This window comes from Dermacentor variabilis, chromosome 6 (genome assembly GCF_050947875.1).
Source record: "Dermacentor variabilis isolate Ectoservices chromosome 6, ASM5094787v1, whole genome shotgun sequence".
NCBI lineage: Eukaryota > Metazoa > Arthropoda > Arachnida > Ixodida > Ixodidae > Dermacentor > Dermacentor variabilis.
In genome coordinates, this window is record NC_134573.1 from 182,328,128 (window position 1) to 182,342,327 (window position 14,200).

A 14,200-nucleotide genomic window follows, 5' to 3' on the forward strand; every position below is an offset into this window, starting at 1 on the left:
CAAAATCTGGTTAATATGGCTAGTATATAGGGTGTCGATCCCGTCTATTTGAGCCAAGCTCGCCAATGAAAATTCGATATTTAGAAAAACAGAACACGGTGCAAGATATACTATTACGAATAGACCTACAGTTCAGATCTCTGACGGCTGAATACCATAAGTCTTAAAATCGGTTCTTACTGCATCGTCTCCTTTTGCATTATTCTTCGTTGAACGGCTTCACTAAAATTATGTTAGCTTACGTTAATTTACCTTATCAGAAATAACTGCGGTACAAAAGAAAGCGTAGTACATACTCAAACAGATCCAGAAACAAGAGAGAAGCCTGAGAGATCAAAAGTTAACGTAGAGAACTTTTGCTAGAAAGAAGCAGAACAAAATGTCCCTTATAACATGGCCGCAGGACCCAATCAAATCCCTACAGAGTTAATCCAAAACCTCAGTCCAGAGAGCAAGGCACTGCTGACTAATGCCATATAGCAAGTGATTAGAATCAAGAAAATTCTAGTTGGATATGGCGTGAAAGCAAGATAAACCTCATCTACAAAGACAACAGTGATAAGGATAAGACGAAATCGTACTGGCCAATTACTGTAACGTCGGTGATATAGAAGGTGATCAGTAAGTTTTACTGAATTTTTAAAAATAGCCTCTTGAAGATAACATAATTATAGTGCTTGAGTTAGATTATTCCTTGAGGCGGACATAATTTGTACGAAAAACAGAAACACATATTAGGCTAACGAATAACAAATCCACTAATTATCCTTTGAATTAACAACTTTATGGCACGTATTGCAATTGACGAATTGTACCTGTTGAGCTTGCAAGACATATACAATTGGACTGAATTTCCAGAATGACGCCGCTTCGGAGATATGCGCCATCGAACTTGCCGTAAAAATGCACTGTTGCTTACCTTACTTTTATAACAAAATGCTCTTTTGTATAAAGAGAGTAATATGAGCGGGAGCACGCATACGCGTCGCAAATAGCTTCGAACCCGACGCTGTCTGAAACAAAATGAAAAGGGCGCGGTGGTTCCGCTAACTGTTTGCATTCCCGCCTCGCTAAAGTTGCTACGAAACGCAGCTGATTGCATATCACCGGTCACTAGCGATGTGAGTTCATATCAGCGCGCGCAGACACATTCAATGACCCATCAGGCTATGTAACTACTAAGGAATCGACCATGACGTAGCCTGCTGTGATACAAAGGATTTGCTTACATATAGGTGGTGTTGGCTGAGCACTGATACCCCGGTTTTCTTTTTCAAAGCGAAAGCTTTACTGACCTCGAAGAGCCGAGTTTCGCCGTCGCCGCGAATTTGACCTTCATTTGACCACAGCTGCGCCGTAGTCTTGGCAACGCATCACGCGACTCGCCGCGCCGAGCTCCGGCGCCGCCGCCTGGCCAAGGCACATGTAAACTGGTAGCGAAGCTTCCATAGAAGCTCACATGTCAAGAAAATGGGGCTCGTTGTAACCGTCGCCATGTACATATCGTGGCAACAACTAACAGCAAGAAAAAAATAAAAAAGAAGTGACGTCACAACAGGAAATGACAGTGACTTCAATATCTTACGCAGCTTGGCGCGAATGTTTGAATTTCTTTAGCGTCCGGCATTACGGCCCCTACAACGGGAGTCATTTTTCTTTTGAGGCTGAGGCGAGCTTGCGACTCGCCTCAGTTGAAAAGACACCATGTCCTTTAACTATTAGGAGTGGCTTATGTTTTAATGTGAACGTAATTAGGTTGTCATTAACGGCTATTGTTGCTGTAGCTTCCTTAGGAAGGTGAGCGAATAGAATGGAAATAAACGACACTGCCAAGAAGCTTTCAAAATCATCAACTTCATTTTATTCGTCTTGAATAACGCAACCAATATAAGTGACCATAGAAAACATGTTTCAGTGATGAAAAGTACTATGGCCAGCACACAGCCGTAAACTATAGGAACCTATGCGAATCCTTTTCACAGAATCATTCGTAATTCCTTGCGACGCCACGTATCATTATCACACAGCATTGCCCGACCTTATCATTTAGAAAACGTCCCACTTGCTAATTTTGCTGTCCGTCGGACGCTAAAAGCCTGTCTTACGGAGAGTAAACGAACATAGCGTGAATATCGTTGCGGGGCGTTCCGCATTTATAGTCCCGATGAGACAAGCGCGTCGGATGCCGCAGCGTGAACATGCGCGATAACAAAAAACCTGCTCTCAAGCCTTTCGCCAACGAATGCAATGCGCTCGGTCACACAAACTTTAAAGTGAAGCGCACGCCACATCGTGAAGAAACACGCAAGGAAATAAAAAAAATATATAATCGGACGAAACCGCAGCGTTCTACTTGACAACGCCATTCTTCACGAGATAATAGCTGGCTTGTCCAGCTTTGCCATGTCTTGCGCCAGAATAACTGGTTGGTAGGGGTCGCCAGGAAGAGAACTTATGAATTGTGAAGTATAAAAAAATTATTATTTGTGCCTTTAGTGGAGAAAGAATATCTGAAACGGAGAATTTATTCGTATGTGAGTATTCTGACAAAAAAATTTAGAGCATCTTATTTTACACATAGGGTTTCTAGTTGCAGTTTGCCCCCTCCTCACCTAGTCGCTCTTCAATCGAGCACCACTAACTGATATCCTTGGCGATATGTTTTGGCACACTTTTCGTTCCAAGCTTCGCGACCTATTTACATGGAGCTTGGCCTGACCGCGTTACTCGCCGCGCACCTGGCTAAGAGGAGCGCCGCGCTCGCCTAGGCAGTGCGAGCTTGGGGATGGACGAGAGCGAGGCCGGGCCGTCTTCTCTGAGCGTTGCGCTAGAGCGGGAGGCTTTGAGCCATCGTCGCTAAGCAGCGTCTGACGACCCCGTGGATATCGCCCGGCGAGCTGCTTCCCCGGAGAGGGTCCAGAATGCAACAGGCGCCGCACCGCCTAGATGAATGTAGCGGCCGCGTTCGCGCCCTGTCCGTTTGTGCTTCTACGCTGCGCATATTCGCGGCGTTTCTTTGCATGTTTAGCACTTGCACTTTCCTTCTGGCACAACAGGCGTCACACCGTCGAACGATGCTTGTCTACCTAAGCCTAATCACAGTCATGCCTAGCCACTGACCTGGGCACAACCGTCATACCTGGCTTAACGATGATTGTTTACCTAAGTATAACAATTACAGCTAAATCAAGGGTTAACCAAGTGAAACCAAGATTTAACCAGGCTAAACCAAGCTAAAGCTAGACAACCAACCAGCCAAGCTAAACCAATCCAGGGTTAGCTTAGCTAAGCCGCAGCCAATTTCTTTTCATGGAATATGCTTATAAATTAGACCACGGCTGTCCGTGCGCAGCAGTCCTGTGTGCTTCAGCGCCTAACGATGTCGCGAGTGCCTTTGCACAAGCGGAAATAAGTCGTCGAATTGTCAAAGAAACGCTACGGAGAACACACGATTCTGTACGCAGAACATCAAGAAGGTGGCCGCAAGCGGGCGCACGTCAGCGAACTTGTGGGCGGCCACTTCGCGTGTCGGCCTAAGTTTCTTTGTAAGAATCTCTGGGAGATTTAGGAGTGCTGCGTATTGCACATTTCTGGAGTACGAGATGCTCCTATATGCATTGAATGGTCCGCACCCTGATGGGTGCTATCTATTTCAACAGGACTTGTCTCCTGTGCATACAGCAAAGGTCGTGACACATCTTTTAGATGAACTAGGGGTAATGCGCCTTGAGGGGTGCGCGAAGGGCGTGGGCATGAACATAATAGAGCATGTTTGGGCACGTATGAATTCTAACCTTTCCACGCTCTCCCTGGACTTGGCGACAGCTGATGAACTGTGGGAAGCTTCAGAAAATGTCTTCAAGGTGACACAGCCTTCGTAGAGGCTCTCCACGGGTCTCTGCCAGAAAGAATGGAGGCCATCATTCAATCCAGAGGAACCCTTAACCCGTTATTAGCCCTCCAAAACGCACAAGAAAACGGCAAGCTAATGCTGATATAATGGGGTACTTTTTTATGTGCATTCAATGTTTGATACCATGTCGCAAGCGGCAAATAAAAGCTTTTCAATCGACTGCTGCCTGCAACTTCTCTCCGTTCACGAGAACCAGGATGAAGCAAAATAGGTACAAAAAACAATACTACTTTTTCATGCGCGTGAACGCTTTAACGGGCGCTATTGACGTCCGCACGCCAAGTTTCATCCTAGACGCCAGCGCTCGTTTCTCCCCTAGAGGAACGATTTCACCTCCAACAGGTGTACGTTTCCGCCGCCGCTTCCCTTCACTGTCGCGCCCGCGTTCACTTCGCGCTGCGCGGGTAACGCCTCTTCGGATGGCCAGAAATTATGATTGTGTTGTTAACTGTCACGACAGCAATGTAAACAAGAAAGGGTTGGTGCCACCAGTGAAATCCTGCCGATTCACAAGAATATGGTACGAAAACATCAGACGACAGACATCAATTACTGCGGTGCGCCGAACGAAGTAAACAACTGGCAAACGAAGCTAGCTTGTTAATTGATCACTCCTGAGCGTATGATTGTTTTTATATGTAACCCACATGAATTTAATAATTACTCGGTGTATAATCCTATTATTCATATAAAAACTTTCAGTTGTTTGACCAGCACTTGCCCTGTCTTCTTTCTCGTGTTTAGTTTGTGTGTGCAGTGCCCAAGAATGGAAACCACTTCTACTGTATGCGCTAGCAGTGGCCGGATTCCACGCGTGCCGAGAAATTGAATATGTGCACGATGCATTGAACATGACCGAAGTTTCACCGCGAACACTGCGAACTCGGGCTGGATTTCGCGGCAACGCCCATGCACCGGGAGTCACATAACGAAAGCAGCCCCATCCGAGCACTAAGTTTCAAGGGCGTTTTGATGGCGAACGGGCTCGCCGCAGCATCTCTTGGAGGTAGCGGAATCAACGGAGCGCATGGATGTCAATTCCAAAACTTTATGAGTATAAAGTTCTCATAAACTTTTGATGCGAAAGGTGCATTGACATTTCCAAAGTTGTGCTACAGGTTTTCAATTGCGGAACTTAGGGGGTTTAATGTTGTTATAAACATTTGACCCCAAAGGTGCATTGACTTTTCTAGTGTTACATCGGAACATACGAAACAAGCCTAATCAACACACTATCAGACAAGATAAACCATCAAAGAATCAATCAATCAATCAATCAATCAATCAATCAATCAATCAATCAATCAATCAAGTTGACAAAGCACGCAGCGAGGTCCGATGAGACGCAGCGTTGTGGTGGTTCACTCGTGCCGTCATGTCACATAAAAACTACCAACATTTTTTTTTCACCTACGCGAAAGCATCCATGTCAAGACACTAAAGCCAGCCAAGGTAACTACATTCCTGTTTATTTTTTCTAGTTTGACTTTTATTCGCGAGATCACATTGAGCATCTTCAATGTTTTTATTCTGGCTACTCTACCTGCGCGCTGCCAAAGCCAGCCAGAGCGCATGCGTTTTTCTTTTGTTGTCCCAACCATCGCGCAGCGCACTTCGGTGCGCGTGCGGTTTTCTCTCGCCGAGTGGATTTTCGCCTGGCAGGGTTTTGGACGCTTTGTGGCTAGCAGACGAGAAAAAGAAACAATGGTCGCTCGCCCCCATCACTGCGGGGACACGACGGATTGCGCAGCGTTTGCTTGAGCGAAACCTCTCCGGAAACTATTGTCTGGCTGTTGTAGGATACCGAGCAGTATGCGTATGGTTCTCGGTGGACCAAGCGTCATAAGTTTGCTTCGATATTCCTTTGGTAGTCACATTAGGTGCCCAAAGTAGGCATTGGATTGTGGCCAACGTACCTTCCTTTGCGTTTTTTTTTCATTGCGGTGCTACCGCCCCACAAAAGTAAAAAAAATAACACATTGTTGCGGCGCAGCGAATTGTTGCATGGTGAAAGTTCGATTTTGTTACTTCTTCTTTTGCGGAAAGAAGTGAGCCACGGTATGGTTGAGTTGCCGGATACTCTCATATTTTTGCGACAGTAACTATATGGACACTCCAGGCGCATTCCTCCCGTCGCCGTCGCACTCATGTTTCGTATAAAGTCCAAAGGCGGTATCATCCTGACCGCGCGCCGCATGCTGTATGTGCGAGTGAAAGAAGAGGAGGGGGGGGTGGCATGGGTGAGCCGACGATGGTGGCTAAGCCTTGTGTGCGCAAAGGAGAAAAGCGGGGAGCAAGCGCGCCGCCTTCTGTCGCGCGCGATACATCGGGGAGAGTGGATGGGATTGGGACGAGATCTAGTATTCTACGAATCTGTGATTGCGCAACATGTTTATTTGCCTTGTTTGACGCATTATACAAAGTGACTTTTTCTTAGGTAGATTTATTGGAGACTTATGCGTATACTTAAATATCTTGTTGCCAGGTTTTGTGTATACGTGCCGTGAACTTTGTTTCTAATGTCACTTTTTTTGCCCTTTATTAAGCTGTATCCTCGCATTTGTATTTATTTATTTATTTTATTTAGAAAATACTGCAGGCCTTGTAGTGGCCCTTGCAGGAGGGGCATAAATACAGAAAAAGACAACAACAAGGAAATGCAAGAATACATGAGTAGCAAAACAGTAAGAGCAACAATTAATTACATTGGAATGATTGCAGGGAAAAAAAAATTAAACAATTCGCATTTTTAATGTACGAGGGCGAGTGAAATGAAAGTTAGCCTACCCACCCCGCGCAATAATGGTTCGAGTCATTATCTGCGAGGCATTCGCGTAGCACACAAGCATCTCTCATTTACAAAAGTGACACGCAGGTGGGAGGATAAATGTTCTTTATGCTTTCATACAGTGGATTGAACATGGTTGCGCGACGTAATGGTGCTCCAGAAGTTGAGCAGCGTGGTGTCATGATGTTTTTGACAGCTGAAAGTGTTCGCCAAAAAGAAATTAGTCGCCGTATGGCTGCCGTGTTCGTTGAACATTTCATTTCATTGGCCACTGTGAAGCATTGGAGGAAACGGTAAAGAAGTGAAAGTTGTAAAGACGATACATCATCATCGTCATCAGCAGCAGCAGCATCATCATCAGCATCAGCCTGGTTACGCCCAGCGCAGGGCAAAGGCCTCTCCCATACTTCTCCAACTACCCTGGTCATGTACTAATTGCGGCCATGTTGTCCCTGCAAACTTCTTAATCTCATCCGCCCACCCTAACTTTCCGCCGCCCCCTGCTGCGCTTCCCTTCCCTTGGAATCCAGTCCGTAACCATTAATTACAATCGGTTATCTTCCCTCCTCATTACACCTCCTGCTCATGCCCCCCATTTATTTTTCTTGATTTCAACTAAGATGTCATTAACTCGCATTTGTTCCCTCACCGAATCTGCTCGCTTTTTATCTCTTAACGTTACACCCATCATTCTTCTTTCCATAGCTCATTGCGTCGCCCTCAACTTAAGCAGAACCCTCTTCGTAAGGCTCCAGGTTTCTGCCCCGCACGAGAGTACTGGTAAGACACACCTGTTAAACACTTTTCTCTTGAGGGATAATGGCAAACTGCTGTTCATAATCTGAGAATGCCTGCCAAAGGCCTATATGAAATCTCCTATATGAAAAACGATCCAAGACCGGGCCAAAGCCATTGTGCAATCACCCCCAACAAAATTCCAAAGGTTGATGATCTGATGAGATAAGAACGGAGGATAAGCATCGATGAACTGGCAGAACATGTGGGCATCAGTCATGGTTCGGTTCACGTCATAATTCATGAACATCTCGGTTATCGGCTCGTGTGTCCCAAATGGATGTCCAAGGTATTGATACACTGCCAGAAGACGGAGTTGTTCGGCGCTGCCTTGACTCATCTGATCCGGTATCATAATGAGGGTGACGACTTCTTGTCTGCAATTGTGATCGGGGACCAACCATGGTGCCACTACTACGAGCCTGAAACACAACGGCAATGCTTATAGTGGAAACATTCGAATTCACCATCCCGAAAGAAAGCAAAGGGCGTCATTACCGCCGGAAAGGTGTTGTTGAGTTTTTTGTCAATCGTCAGGGGCCATTACTGATATAATTTGCTAAATCTTGAGAGACTATCAAATATTTCCGATATTGTGAAACGCCGGATCGTCTGCGAGTCGCGATCATCAACAAACGACATGGAAAATTGACGAATGGGGTCATCTTGTTCCAAGACAATGCCCGTCCCCACGTCGCTGATGTGGTTAATATAAAACTGGCAAAATTCAACTGGGAAATGCTGCAACATCCGCCACACAACGCAGACCTGTCGCCTTGGACTTCCACATGTTGGGGTAGCTGAAGAAACAGCTCAAGGGAAGCAGATTCGTGTCGGACGATGACGAGAAAGAGTCAATTGCAGGCTTTTTGAAGCAGCAACCCAAGGAGCTTTATAAGACGGAAATCACGCGACTCGCTAGTCAATGGGACAAATGTCTAAATGCTTATGGAGAGTACTATTAAATAAAATACCCCATTTGTCATGTATTCGCACTGACTCATTTTCATTTGACTCGCCCTCCTATATTTTGCAGAACTCCCGCTTTTTATACGTGCTCTGTGTTCCGACTATAGTTTCGATGCAATTACACACGATACACGACCGGAGACAGCTGCTCCTGCGTAATACATTCCAACAAATGACAGCGTCATTGAGATATTTGACTGGCCTTTGCATATGTACAAAAATGTGAACAAGGTTATTGAATGACAAAGTTTCATTAACGCATTTGTCCTCAACTTGTTCACTTCATAGCCTTTACATATTTCATATCAGCGGCATGCACTGCTTTGCTGGCATCGAACTGACATAATTCTAAAGTTTGTGTGATATTTTCTTTACTTACTAGATAGACAAAAAACATGGAAGCGTTGACATCAGGTATTCTAGGCACCATTCTTGGCACATACGAGTATATTCTTTGATGAAAAAATGCATATTTTACTTGTTTTGACAGTGTGGCGTTCAAGAATTCGTTTGCAGCATCTTTGGCCATGGCAATGCAGTTATTATTCATGTATTTGATAACTCAAAAAATTGTTTAAGAGGAATCTTTAGCTCGCGCCTAACTCCGACGCGGCCTATTCGAGTACATGTAAAACGCAGAAACGCTTTCTGGGATAACCCCTCGATCGCTTTTATTGAAGTTTTTTGCACTTGAGAGAGAAAGTTAAATTCTAGTATCTGTTAGAAGCGGAATTATGATTTAGGGTCTGAATTTTGTTTAAACATCTTGAAAAATTCAAAAGTTCGAACAAGAAATAGAAGCACGACATTTAAAAATTAGTAGCTCTGCATTCTAAGAGTTGGAGCGGTCGTAGTTGTCGGGAAGACCTTGGTGCTACAGGACTAGGCGAGCAGGAATTATTTTACCTTATTAACATTTTGAGCAAGACATACATCGACAGTCTAGCGTGACTCCCATATAGAGCCCGCAAGACTAACATACAGCAAACAGCTTACGAGCACACAGCTCACTAGTACATCTCGAGCCCTATAACGAGCACGCAACGAGCACTCAGCTCCCGACGACGAGCACATGCTAGCATCCGGCAAACGCTGCTTATAAGCACTTGATCCCCCTTGATTCCCAGTGGACGGAAACGTTCGTCCAGTCATCGTTCGACGTCACCGTTCGACGTAACCGTAGATGACCCGCCCTTTTGGAGGAGGGCTCAGAAACACGTGTTGCACAGGTTTCAGTGCCGCACACACACACAGGTGTAAAGGTTCGGAGCCAACGTCAGAGGGGCTTCGTAGAACTCTGCTTTGTCCCGGGTGGTGCGGCCGAGTACCACATTCCGGAGCTGACCCCGTGCCACGTGGCTGCCGGTTATTCGCAGTTCTCTGAAGTGCGCCCCGTCCGGTTGGATAGGAACACGTGCAGCGGGCTAAAAGCTGGCACGTTGTCACCCCGTCCGGCCATTCCTAATAGCATCAAGAACAGATATCGCGGTTCTGTAAACGGCATCGATTATAACAGTCAAAGCGGACAAATATGGTATGTCAATTTGTATCTTACGTTGCCTAAAAGGGTTCTGCAAAAGCCGTATTTCCATAATACTAAATTTCTTGAGATTCATGAATAATATACCAATTTTGTCCGCTGTAGTTGTACTATTAGATGCAATTCACAGAATTGCGATATTGTTTTTCGTTGTTGAGTTAGAGTTTTAAACTTGATAGTTTCGCCTTCTGAAAATTTGTGAATATTTTCCAATTTTTAATAAAGAATTGGCAACCTAAATGAAGAAATCGAAACGAAAAGCTTTTATTTTCTATTTTAGAGCGCAGCTCTTTGGCGTCCGTTCCTGGGTTTCGCGTCGTCGTCGGCGTTGTCGTCGGCCTCGTAACCAGCTCCGCCCCCCTTTCATCCCCCCAGCGCTAGCAGCGACCGACTGATACCGCTGGATGCCGCTGACGCCGCTAGAGAGTCAAGATAACGTGACTGCATAGAACACCGTCGCCGCCATGCAGAAAGAGGAGGAAAGGGTCCCCCCCCCTGTTCTTGCGTGGCGGATAGGGTGCTCTTCAGTTGCCGACGCGCCGGTTATTTCACGTAGGCCCCGGCACGTCGACGAATACGTGACCACCTTCCCACGGCTAGACCTGGTTCTTAGCGCTGCGGAAGCGAGGGTATCATATTGTTTGTGTCGGCATCGGCGGCGTTGTCCCTGAAACCAACTCCGCAGCTGGGGTTGACTCACTATCGGCGTCAGCGGCATCAGTCAGTCGCTGCTATCTCTTCCCTCCTCCCTTTATCGTGTTGTCCGCTTGCTGCGCGCGCTTCTGCCCCCATCGTTTGCCGCTGGGTGTACACGCCGCCCCCCTCCCCCCTCTTCCTGCGAGTCTCCGGTTGTCAAAGCGCCGGCTCGAACTTAATTCCTTTCTTCGCTCCTCCTCCAATGCAACCCCTGTGCGGTGGCAATCAGAGAGCCAGATCGGTGGCGGCGGATCTGTATATGTGCACCGCCCGAGCCGAAATTGCCGCTGCCGTTCGCCCTGTGCGGTGGCAATCAGAGAGCCAGATCGGTGGCGGCGGATCTGTATATGTGCACCGCCCGAGCCGAAATTGCCGCTGCCGTTCGCCACTGCGAAATTATCTGCCAGTTCTTTCTGAGCCATGAGCGAGACGACCGATGGAAGTCCTCCGTCTGCTGCTGCTGCTGCTGCTGCTGCTAAACGAGCTGCCAGAGCAGAGGCCCAGCGCCGTCGCCGTCAGAATCCAGAGGTACCAAGTCGAACATATATCAGTCTATTTCTCCGACCACAAAGCTTCCTTCATGACTGTCAAGAACTGTTAGTGGAGTCTTTGTTAAAGGAATACGTGTGAAAAATAAAAAAAAAATTCTGTGATACCGCATACATGTGTTGCTCGATTTCTTTGCCTCAATCTATCCAAAAGGTGAAACAGCTTATTTGCTGCGCTCAAATTTCGCATTAGGAAGTAACGTAATCGTCGGTAATTTTTGTATTATAAGTTTTTGTTATAAATGCCACATATCTTGTCAAATTTGGTGCAGTGGTTGCCGAGAAAAACGAATTCTCTTTTCTAGATGTATCTAGATAGGAGCGCCCGAGCTAAAGCTTCTTCTTAAGGAGGGGGCCGAGCTTACCTTTCTTACCTTCGAGGCGTATCAGTGGGCGTCACACAACGCTTAGTAATGAATACCAGCTCATTTCACGCAGTAACGATGAGATCGGCGCACTGCAACTGACAGCAGAACGCTTCCCGACAATGCGGTCAGTGCGCGCCGCCGTAGCAGACGACGCCATTCAAGACCTCGCTCTTCGAACACCTGCGCCTGTGCGAGCTGCTGCCACCGCCTGACTCAAGCGCTCGCCGCATTGCGATGCAATGTGCTCCGAGTTTTCCCCTAAGTGTAAACTGACTCTATATCGTCCTTCGAGTAAAACGTCCACGCACACACACGTAGGCGCACAACGCGCGTGGTACGAAACGTGCCCAAACACGCGCAGTGCAAGAGGCAATCAAGGCGGGGCGAGCCAGAGATGGGAGAGGCGTACCACCCGCTAGTTTAATTTTGCTCCGCATGCGGCGCTTTCAACGCCGGCGCAGCAGCGCCGCTTTCGGTGCCATTCTTGTCTATAGTATCAAGCCGGTACCGCTGCCAGACGTAGACGTTCCGTGCGTGTCAGAGGGAGGGCGATAGAGAGAGAGAGAGAGGTATTCTTGTCTATAGTATCAAGCCGGTACCGCTGCCAGACGTCTCGCGCGTGTCAGAGGGAGGGCGATAGAGAGAGAGGTATTTTGCGTATAACTATAAGCAACGCATTGCCGCGCTCGGCCTGCTATAACTACCTTATCATCACTAGCGGCCGGCGAAGCACAATCAGCTGCATTTCGTAGCAACGCTAGCGATGATAGTGATCTAAAGAAGGAAAGATGCTTTTGCGGGAGTGCGAACAGTTAGCGGAAGAGCGCCCCCCTCTCCCCTTTGTTTTAGACAGCGCCATCCACTGTCCATTCATTACATCTGGGACACCAGAGCGACTTGCAGGCCTTAGAACACAAATAATCTATGTGATCGTTCCAGCGATGATCTTTTGAGAAAATCAAGCAGAAGTATTCGTGCTGCTTAACTCTTTTAAGTTCATAATTACCTATAAAGTAAGAGTAGTTTAAAGCATCTTTCTTTCGAGAGACCGTCATAACTATGGCTTTTAGTGGATTTAGCTCCATTTGTCATTCGTCATAACATTTTTTATCTCATGCAAGTTTCCGTCTATTTTTTCCTGGTCAGCTACGGTCTCTACTTTATTGCATGTAATGCAGTCATCTGCAAGACGCCTGATGGAAACGTCTATATCATTCGGGAGGTCGTTAATAAATAAAAGGGGACCCAGAACGCTACCTTGGGGTACTCCTGACTTGACAGATGAAACACGAGATTTCGCGTCTTTAATCTGAACATATTGCTCGCGAGAATTAAAATAAGATGAGAAGCAATTTGTAATGGTAGCATTAATAAAGTGTAACTCATTTCTTCGTAGCAATTTTCGGTGAGGCACGTTATCAAAAGCCTTTGAGAAATCCATGAAGATCATATCTGTCTGTTCGCCAAAAATTAATGGTTTCCGAAAGATGGTGCACTAATTCGATAAGCTGACATGTAGTAGGCAAGCCTTGCCGAAAGCGGTGTTGGCAATCGGATAATAAATTGTGCTCATTTATATAACTTATAAGATGTTTCGAAATAATATGTTCAAGCAGCTTGGAGCAAGTATTAGTAATCGAGACAGCGTGATATTTTGCTGAATTGTCTGGATTGCTGCTTTTGAGGATAGGAATAATTTTAGCTGGCTTCCAAACCTTGGGGGAAAGAATCATAACGAAGCGAAGACCGAACAATTAATGTGCGATATTTTGAACTTTATTCGGCGTACCGGCAAAGAAACTCATTTGAGAAGCCATCGATCCAGGCGATTTTCTTTAGGTTCAAAATTAGCAAGAGGTTGAGCACACATTGTTCGCAAATTTCGACGACTGTAGGTAGCTTCTCTGATGGCGACTCAATGCTTCGCATAATACCATTAACCTCTGGGAACACAGAAGCAAAGTATCCATTAACACTCTCAGTGGCTGGATATTTCATTGGCTGTGCCGTTGAGCGATCATTCGACGATGGGGTTATATATCTCCAAAATTTGTCAGTTGCCTTTCTCAGAATCGGGATTGTGATGCCGAAGGACTTTTGTTTGTATGCTTTCACAAGTTGGCATGAGTTCCTTGCCGAGATGTCGAATGGTGGATCGAAGCTGAGTGTTAGGATTATTTTTACAGTTCTTACGTTTCCGCTTTATACGTCTTTTTATGTGTATTATTTATCTAGTTAAACAGGGACTTCTATTACTAGTTTTCTGAATATGCTTAGGTACATATTGTATACAAGACACGACCAAATTAATATAGTACTCCCAGAAATAATCTCGCTTCTGGCTATGCTGATAAAGTTAACAGAATCTCTCATAAGAGTCGTCTAACAATTCTAGTATACCGACATCAACGCCAGCGTAGTTTAAAACGACCTTCTTGAGGGGAAGACGCATGTTCCTGGGGGAAAGGCGCAAAGAGAGAGAGAGAGAGAAGACAGGAAAGCAGGAAGGTTAACCAGACGCACGTCCGGTTTGCTACCCGCACTGGGGGAAGGGGGAATGGGGATGAAGAGAGAGAGAGATAG